Source organism: Hippopotamus amphibius, chromosome 4, assembly GCF_030028045.1.
Source record: "Hippopotamus amphibius kiboko isolate mHipAmp2 chromosome 4, mHipAmp2.hap2, whole genome shotgun sequence".
Lineage (NCBI taxonomy): Eukaryota > Metazoa > Chordata > Mammalia > Artiodactyla > Hippopotamidae > Hippopotamus > Hippopotamus amphibius.
This window is the reverse complement of record NC_080189.1, coordinates 6,878,852-6,888,551: the sequence shown is the minus strand read 5'-3', so window position 1 is coordinate 6,888,551 and position 9,700 is coordinate 6,878,852. Positions and strand designations below refer to the sequence as shown.

The 9,700-nt window shown below is 47.8% G+C and overlaps 1 pseudogene; it reads right to left on the bottom strand.

The window, feature by feature from the left end:
- Positions 1–7,482: 7,482 nt before the first annotated feature.
- On the bottom strand, positions 7,483–9,374 carry LOC130851205 (forkhead box protein M1-like; annotated as a pseudogene).
- Positions 9,375–9,700: the final 326 nt, after the last annotated feature.

Sequence of the window (9,700 nt, the reverse complement as noted above, 5' to 3'; positions counted from 1 at the left end):
TGTGATCAAATATCTTCCCACAAAACTACAGATCTAGAAGTCTTCTCTGATAAGTTCTGCTTCATTTAAGGAGAAGGTTATTTCAATAATACACAAAGTATGCTAAAGAACAGAAAAATATAGACTACTCTGACTCATTGTGTGAGACTAGCATAATATTGAAACCAAAACTTGAGAACAGTACAAGAGAAGAAAGTCACAGGCTAATCTCCAAAAATGTTCACAGAAGCAAAAATCTTAAAGTATTATCAAACAACGCAGCAGTTTATAAAAAGAGAAAAACATCATGACCGAGTTGGGTTTATTGCAGAGATTCACAGACGGTTTGAACATGTGGAAATCACTAGTGGTAACACACCACCATAATACAGGAGAAAGATCGTCTCTATAACTGCATAAAGATCATTTGATAAGAGCCAACATCCGTAAATGCTCTAAGTAAACTGGGATGAGAAAGGCGATTGCTTAATTTGATAAAGATTATCTTCCAAAAAAAAAAAAAAAGGCTTACAGTAAACATAATACTTAATGATGACATATTGAACAAGTAAAGGAGGCTGACTTTCACACCGTAATTCGGCACTGCAGTGGATGTCCTGGCCAGAACAGTGAGCAAAGAAGATGAAGGTTTGAGAATCAGAAAAGGAACACAGGAGTCATTACTCACAGGCGATATGACTACATATATAGTCAGTTGAAAGGATCTATAGATAACCTATTAATGAGAGAGTTTATAAGGTAACTGGCTAAAGGCCAATATATCAAAATAAGTTGTATTTGCATATACCAACAACTGGCAGTTAGAAAATTAAAAAAAAAATTATGTTAACAAAAATTCAAATATCTAGGAATAAATCCAACAAAGATTTATATGAAGAAAACTATTGAGCACTTTTTTATGAGTTCCTTCATTCCTCATTCCTGACAACAGTTTAGGTAGCTGTTAATACTATTATTATGTCATTCTTATTTTACAAATGATGAAACTGAAGCACAGAGAGGTTAATAAACTTGCTCAAGATCACACAGCCACCAGGGGACTGAGCTGTGCTTGCAGCTTAGGTAACCTGGCTTCAGAACAAAGTGAGATCCTAAAACATGCAGATCAAGAGCACACTGAAGCCTGTACCTTCAAGTCTGAGGCAATTCAGGGAGGAAGAAAAAAGATTATTTTTAAAACTACTAACCTGAAACATTTATTTGTACGTTATTTGTTGAATGTCTGCTCCCCACTCCCAGCTCTAAGCTCTGTGAATGAGGGCGGATACATACTGTACCTCTGCACCAGCACTGGGTCAGGGACACAGTACGCATTCAATAAACACGTACTGAATACCTGAATAATGCGTTTATTTGGGTTTGAGACACCAGAGAGTGAGAGTATTGGAATGGATTCGTTGAAATTTTCCAGGAGTTTATAGAACCCTCGGGTTCTAATTGAAACTGTGAGCTAATACCATCGGCACTTGGGGGTCAGCGCTGTGCTTCTGTTTCCCCCCCGTTAACAGGCTGGCCACGTGTTGTTACAGGAAAGACGTCAGGAACCTGCTTTCCTAGTCCTGGAGCACCTGTGCCTACCCAGTATCCATACCAGGAGTCCATCCTCTTCACCCTAAATGTTTCTGGCTTGGTGGTGATCTGGGCTTTAAGGTGACGAAGGACAGCACCCTAGAGCAGCAGCCTTCATCCCTGAGGACACATTGGGGTCGGGTCGGGTTGGGTCGGGGCCCACTTACACAGATCCTATTGGTTTGGAGTGGGGCCTGGCATTGGTGTCTGTGTGTCTATCACTCTATCACCTATTTATTGACTTTCAGGCGGTTGTGAGCAGAAAAGGAGGCTCTCCTTAGTCTGCGATGCTTCTCACCGTCCATCAGATTGCATGCGGACCACTTTGTCAAAACAGGGCAGAGTGGCTGCGTTTCTGGAATTCCCATTTAGGAGGCGATTGCTGGGATCTGGTAGAAGGGGCTTCAGTTCCAAGGCCTTGGCGCCATCTGCAGGGAAGGAAAAGCAATTACAGATCAAAGTCACAACCAGTGTGGTCCAAGGGCTGAAAGGAAGGCTGAGAAGCCATGGCATTGGCCCCTCCTATTCCTAAACAATTTGAAGGACCGTCAAAGCTTCCACCATCCGGCGCATGAGGTCATCCTGTGTGTGGTTCCTGGTTGTGGGGTGAGCCCATGTCTTATTGTCGCCAGGTTTCTCTCCCTAAAGCAGAGCTTGCTGCGGCCACCTTGCTGGGGGTGGAGGGTGGGGTCAGCATCCTTCAGAGACTCCCCACTGATGGCAGGATCAAGTTTCAGGCCTTACCCTGGCATCCACAGCCTTCCATGGGCTGGCCTCGACTGAGCTGAACAATCTCACCAGGCACTGACTTCTCTCACAGAGCTTATACTTCAGCCAGGCTCCTTACACATACCTGAGCCCACACATACGCACTTTTCCTTGCTATTCCCCCTGCCAGAAATACCCTTCCTCAATTTTCACATTTTACTTGGCAAAGTCCATTTTATTAGCAAAGCCCAAAGTTGATACCTCCACCACGATTCCTGCAGCCAGAAGTGAGTCTCTCCTAAGTGCTTCCATGTGACTACGTGGATTGTCTCCCATTATAGTTCTCATCCGTGGACAATATTCCATGCAGCGGAGGCACCATCATTTACTTGGACATATGTTCACTGTTTGGTGTTTGGCTTGCAGTGCCCAAGGCTTTTTTCCTGTTTTGAAGTCCCCCCAAATAGGATCCCTAAGTATGTCTTTTAGGGCTCTGGACAGGAAAAGTCTGAATGACATTTAGTATTAACAAGACATATCTGTGTCAGCTGTACAAATATATACGTACAAATGTATATCATGTAGTGGAATTGATATGTTTCCCTTTAATTTCAAGCCTACAGATGTGAGAGAATGGTATTATCAACATCCCTGTATGCCTCACCTGGAATTCACCAGTTGTTAATATTTAGCCACAGTGGCTTTACCTCTCTCTCTATATATATAGATAGATTTTTGCTTTTTTGCTGAACCATTTGTAAGTATATTGCAGACATCATGGCATTTCTCTCTCAAATACTTCATCATATATATCCTAAGAATAATCTCCTACATAATCATACTGCTACTACACATCCCAAGAAATTTAACTTAACATAATAATATCATTGAATAATGCAGTCCATGTGCAAATTTCCCCAATTGTCCCAATAATGATTTACAATTTATTTTTGTTCAAGATTCAGCTATGCGTCAGGCATTGCATTTGGCTAGCACGTCTCTCATCTTTAATCCAGGACTGCCCCTACCCTTTTTCTTCCATGATATTAATTCTTTTTTTGTTTTTAATGAAGTAGAGTTGATTTACAATGTGTTAATTTCAGGTGTACAGCAAAGTGATTCAGTTTTTTATATATATGTACACATTATATATATATATATTCTTTTTTCAGATTCTTTTCCATTGTAGGTTATTACAAGATATTGAATATAGTTTCCTATACTATGCAGTAGGTCCTTGTTGTTTATCTATTTTATGTATAGTGATGTGTATCTGCTAATCCCAAACTCCTAGTTTATCCCTCTCCCACCACTTCCCCTTTGGTAACCATAAGTTTTCCATCTCTGTGAGTCTGTTTCTGTTTTGCAAATAAGTTCGTTTGTATCATTTTTTTAGATACCACAAATAAGTGATATCATGATATTTGTCTTTCTCTCTCTGACTTCACCGAGTATGATAATCTCTAGGTCCATCCATGTTGCTGCAGAGGGCATCATTTCCTTCTTTTTATGGCTGGGTAATATTCCATTGTATATATATAGCACATCGTCTTTATACAATCATCTGTTGATGGACATTTAGGTTGCTACCATGTCTTGACTATTGTAAATAGTGCTGCAATGGACATTAGGGTGCATATATCTTTTCGAATTAGAATTTTCTCCAGATATGTGCCCAGGCGTGGGATTGCTGGATCATATAGTAACTCTATTTTTAATATTTTAAGGACATTGACAGTTCTTCATAGGTGAGAGCAGTTGTCTTATACAACATCCCATTGTCTGGATTTGACTCATTGTTTCTTTATGACTGGCTTCAGGTTCAAGGCTCTCATCAAGATGAGGGGATGCTGAATGCCTCCCATTGTTTCACTGTGTCAGGCGGTTCAGGGTCTCTAGGTACAGGGAAGATGTGAGGGAAGGAGAGGTGTCTGCCAAGAACTATGATTTCCAGCCTGCAAAGCGCACCTGGCTCATGGCTGAGGGGACGTGGGACATCGAGTCTCCTCCCTGACCCTGCGGAAAGGGATGGAAATCCCAGCAGGGGGCCCAGTGAGGAGTCCAGAGTCTTTGTCCATATCCCTGCCCCCAGGAAGGGAGAGAGGGTACATCCCAGGGAGAGGGGCCCTGAAGCAGCCCCAGAGCAGAGGCGGCCTTGGACCACGGTGGAGCTGGCAACGGCTTGGCTACCAGCCCCCATGCCGCTGACCCCACCCAGCCCATCAGCATCCTCAGCCATGTGCGGTGAGCTGGGCAAGTGGCAGCCTCTGGGCCTGCAGCCAGTGCGGGGGCAGGAGGGAGCCTCAGCTGCCACCTCCAAGCCCTCCTGCATGCCAGTCAGGTGACCTACTGTTTACGCATGGGCGGCACTTGGCGGTCATCCTCTGGCGCCCTCGTGGTGCCCGGCACAGGGCTGGGTCAGGTGTGACCCCTCAGAGGGCCTCCCCCTTGACGCAGGAAAAGGGAAATTTTAGGCGAATTAAAAGGAATCTCCCGGCAGCGAAAGGTGGGACTTGGGCTCTTGATGCTCTCCGGTATCTTAGAGATGCTGAGTTGAATGCTCTCAGACCTGACTGCCCCTCAGGGTAACGTGGGCGGCTGTCTTTCATCCGCTCCTGGGATGCTCTGGAACCGTCACTGAGCCGGTTTCCAGCCCTGGGTCTGTGGGGTTGGACCCCTCATTTCCTCGGGCTCCCTTGCTCTCTCACCCACCTCTCCAGGGCCCAAGGAAAGGAGAGGCCGGTCTCCGAGGTGGACAGACTAGCCTGACTGCAAGCTTATTACATGACATGCGCTCAATGAAAGCAGGTCTGCTGTGGGGATCAGACTTCGTGTTATCAGCACGGCAGGGGCAAGGGGACGGGGGAGAGAGAGAGAGGGAGAGATGCTTATGCCAAGAGGGACATCACAGTGTCAGAGTACTTAGAAGGTACATGAACTTGGACCTTGCACTCTGTGACCTACAGTCAGTGCCCCTAGCGTGAGCTACACCCCCAAAAGCCTACACGTTATTTCTAACAGGCAACTTTTCTCCTAAAATCCATCCATTCTCTTTACTCTCTCCTTATCATGGTTCTTCACTTGGGGCCTCTCCACATTTGCTGTGACCTCTGCCTATAGAGCCGTCCCAGTATGTGGAAGAGAATATTCTGGAACAATCACACAGGAGGCTCTCTCTGCTCTGCTCAGCAGTCTCGAAGGTGACACCTATAAGCTAGTGTTTAAGACAAACAAGAACGCCCTGATGCTTAAGTTCATGTGCAAAAAAACTAAACAAGCAGCCAGTTATGACCCAAGCATCCTCACAGTCTAGCTGGTGGATGTGCCTGTCTACACACACACACACACACACATTCACATACACTCATCTATTCAAACTGACACATCGTCACACTCACTCACACACATTCACACTCACACACTCTCAGGTGCTGAGGTTCTACTGTAGCCGTTTACCTGGCTCCCGGGTACACAGCAGTGCTGCTGGGGAGGGGCCGTTGGCTGGCCTGATGAAGCCAGCGTCATGTTGGGAAGCCCACGTGAACGTGGCAACTTGCAGAAGAACCACAGGCAACCTCTAGGGTCCAGGATGGCCTGCACCCAACACCCAGCAGGGAGCCCCAGCCCCCAGCCCTGCAGCCACAGGACGCGCATCTGACAGCCTGAGCGGGTTCACAGCGGATCCTTCCTGGCTGTGCCTCGGGTGGGAATGCAGCTGGGCTGACACCCTGACTGCAGAACTGGGGACCCAGAGCAGAAGGCCCCGTTGCATTGTGTCCAGACTCCAGACTCCCAGAAACTGTCCGATAATGGCCTTGTTTTAAACCATGTAGTGTATGGTTATCCACCACGTAGCAGGGAATGACTGAGACAGCTGCAGAGCCAGCTTCATCTTCTTTTAGTATATTTAGCCTCATTCTGACAATTTTTAAAAGTCATAGAAAATATGGAAAAGGCAGTACAGAAGATATAAAAATACCCCACAATATCTCACATTATTAGGTGCTTACCATGTGCCTGGCATCACAACGCACTTTACCTAATTTAATCCTCCAGCCAACCCCACACAGGGAACTGAGGCTCAGAGAGACTGAAAGCCTTGCCTGCAGTCACACAGCTAGTGAAAGTGGTGGATTCAGAATAAAAACCACCCTCTGCCAGGTTTACAGCCGGAATGTCTCACCCACCATACCAGGGCTCTTGGCTTTTTTGTGTTTAAGGCACGCTTTCAGACAGAATTTTGGCACCCACTTGAAGGGATTTTAAGATTTGAAACAATATTACACAAGTCTGGGGAAAAACACGTAATCACAATGACATTTTAACAATGTCTCCAAGAGTCCCTAAAATCATCCCGCTGTCACGCTGTTTACTTGGTGGCCTTGTCATTCCGTGTTGCTGTTGAGATATAATGATTCCTCGCTGAGCCCACATTCTAATTTAGGACCTGTATTTTCCAGGTGCGTGTCTTTGGCATTGGCCTGACCTTCAGCCACAGCATTTACTTGTCACTCTCAGTGACCCGCCCCGGCTCTTTCCCATCACCAACCCGGTGCCCCTCCCTTTCCCCCACTGACCAGTTGATCCAGCTTTCCACACAGATGTTTCTGCCTACCGCGGGGACTTCTCTCATGCCAAGAGCTCTCAGTCATCCCCAACCTCCCCCTCGCTGCTCTGCGAGTTGCTCCCCCAAAAGATGCTCTCTCCCTTCCCCAAAGAAGCAGCCACAGAACCCCAAGAAGATGAACGTGCCCTAACCTACCCTCGCATGCCCAGGCCTTATGCATCTGCTGACTCAGCCCCCCCCACCCCCCCGGGCTCCTGGGGGCCCTGCCGACCCCCATCAAGAAAACCTCCTGTCTCCAGTGGGCGAAGAACAACAGGGCTACCACTCGCTGAGGACTTACTATCCACGCTGCTCTGTGAGGACCTAGGTTGGAAAGATTTGAGAACAGTCCTGCCCTGGATGAGTTTTATGTTGGGTTGGCCAAAAAGTTCGTTTGGCTTTAAGTAAACATAAAAGACATAGTTTTCATTTTTACCAAGAGTTTTTTAAAACTACGTACTCACTCACCAAACAAACTATTTGGCCAACCCAATAAAATAAGACTTAATGTGCTTTTCAGTTAACGGTAGCTAATTTTAGACCCAGAACGCGCCCATCACGTCACAACTATGCACTATTTCACTTTGTCCAGCGAAGTGTCACTCTGTCCCCATTTTGCCAAGACGAAATGGACGCTTAGAACAGCGAGTCGCCTGCTGAGCTGGGTGACTGGAAGGGCTGCGTTGGTGCCAGGCAAGCTCCCCTCGGGGTCCTCTCTTTGCCGTCATACTGGAGGCACATTGAATCACATCCATGTAAGAGTGCAGAGTCCTCCTGTCACAGTCCTGCCAGGGGTCTCCTCTTCCTTCACAGGCCCCACTCCGGGGAAGTTGCTCCTTCGCTTCCATTCCTTGCTCGATGCTGCTGGAGCCCAGCCCATCAGAACTCATCTTTCCAAGTCTAGAGGGAAGGATGCCTTAGCAGCACAGCGCTCCCATATTTGCCTGGAAATGGCTCCAGGTGGTCGAGGAAGAGTTGCATCCCTAGCTGCAGGCATTGGCCTCAGGGCCTCAGTTATCACTTCTGCCCTTGCGGCATCATGGCTGGTTTGGTCTGGAGGATGATTCTGGAAGGCAGGCTGATGAAGATGACCTTGCAGGGCCCACTGCTGCCATGTCCTTTTCCTTTAGCAGTCAGGAATACAATGATGCTTGGAACAGTGGCATCACCCGGGATGGTTACCACCTGGATGTTGGGCAAGGTGGGGTGTTAATAACCTTGACCCCAGCTGGAAACTTGCAAGTGACAGACTCTGCCACCCCCTTGGAGGCCTGCGTTGAACTGGGCTCCCATTGAGCAGGGATCTTAGGCCCCTCCACTGCTGTTTCACCTGGAGGAATGGGGAGGGGCAAGCCTTCATCTTCTGAGAATCAGTGGCTAGGAGGAGAAGGGAGTGGATTTTTTTCCCATGAATCCTGCTTTTATCTTCCACTGAACATCACAAGAACGGACCCTCTGCTGAGGGGGCAGAGCTCTGGGGGGACAAGTCCGGGGCCATGAGAGCTGTTCTTTCAACGGGAAAGCAGGCCAGCTGGGTCCTCTGCTGGTGGGAGAAGAATAAGGGATTCCAGGAAGGGAAGGAGTTCTGGGCAAGGGGCTGGGGGACCTACTTCATGTGTTTAATACTATTTGTATAAGCCAAGAATAGAAGGTCAGGGTTCTTTTGATTGCAAGGTCAGAAGCCCAACTCAACTAACCAAGATGAAAAGGGAAACGTATCAGCTCATTGAATTCATGGGAGGAGGTGTCAGATGGGCCCTTCTGAAGCAGGTAGAGGTGGGGGTAAGAGATGTATTGGGAGGTAATTCCTGTGAAAGATAAAAAATGGATGACAGTGTTGGGCACAATGTGGATCTGACACCTCGGAAAGGGAAGTGGGGGGAGGCAGAATTGTGTGGCTGGGACTTCAGACCTCGATGCACAGAGTCTTGGCCGACTCACAGGCGCTCCAGAGCAAAGATCCATGATGGGCAGGAATGGACAGGCCTGAGCTCCCGGCCACACTCCAGTTGGCTGGGACTTCCTGGGGAGAGCCTAGACTCAGCTCACAAAGCTGAGGTGGATTCTGAAGACACCGACAGCTGCAGGCTGCCCCTGCCCTGCTCACCCACAGTGGAATGGAGCTGGTCTGGAAGGGAAACCCAAGCGCTGCATCTCCACGGCTGCCACAGAAAGCCAGGAATGCAGTTTGGCCTCGGGAATGTCAAGAATCTATGGTTCATCTGATGCCAAGATTCTCTCCATCTCTCATTCCTGCTTTTCTCTGTGGTCAGCTCCATCCTCCTTCACTGAAGACCAGCCTTGTGCACATGACACGAAATAATGGCCTATAAAAGCTCCCAAGTTTGACAAGTATGGCCTTTGCTCCCTGGGAGGGTCTGACTCACACACTCTCTGATGCAAAGTTTGGTGCCCTGCAAAGGGCTCCAACTGGTCCCTCTGGGGTTGTGGTCTCACCTGGACAATCGGCCGGTATGGAGGGCAGGACCATGTGAGCACGTGGCAGTTCCACCTGGCCACACTGGGGAAGCAGGAAGAATAACAGGGAAGCTTTTCCCAGAAGGACAGCTGTGGTGGATGAGTAGAAAACAGACGTCTATTCCAAGCAGCCTGTACATCTCCCCCCTGCTTCCTGACTTCAACTTTCCTTCATCCCCTCGCAATCTACTTTTTGTCCCTACCGCTCTGCTGATGCAGCTTCTAAGTAACCACCAATGATTTCGGAGTTAATCAGCCTGATGGTCCTGTAGGAACTGTCAGTATAAGAGCTGACATGGGCTGATTCTGGTTACAGCGCCCACCACAGCAGACAGACGC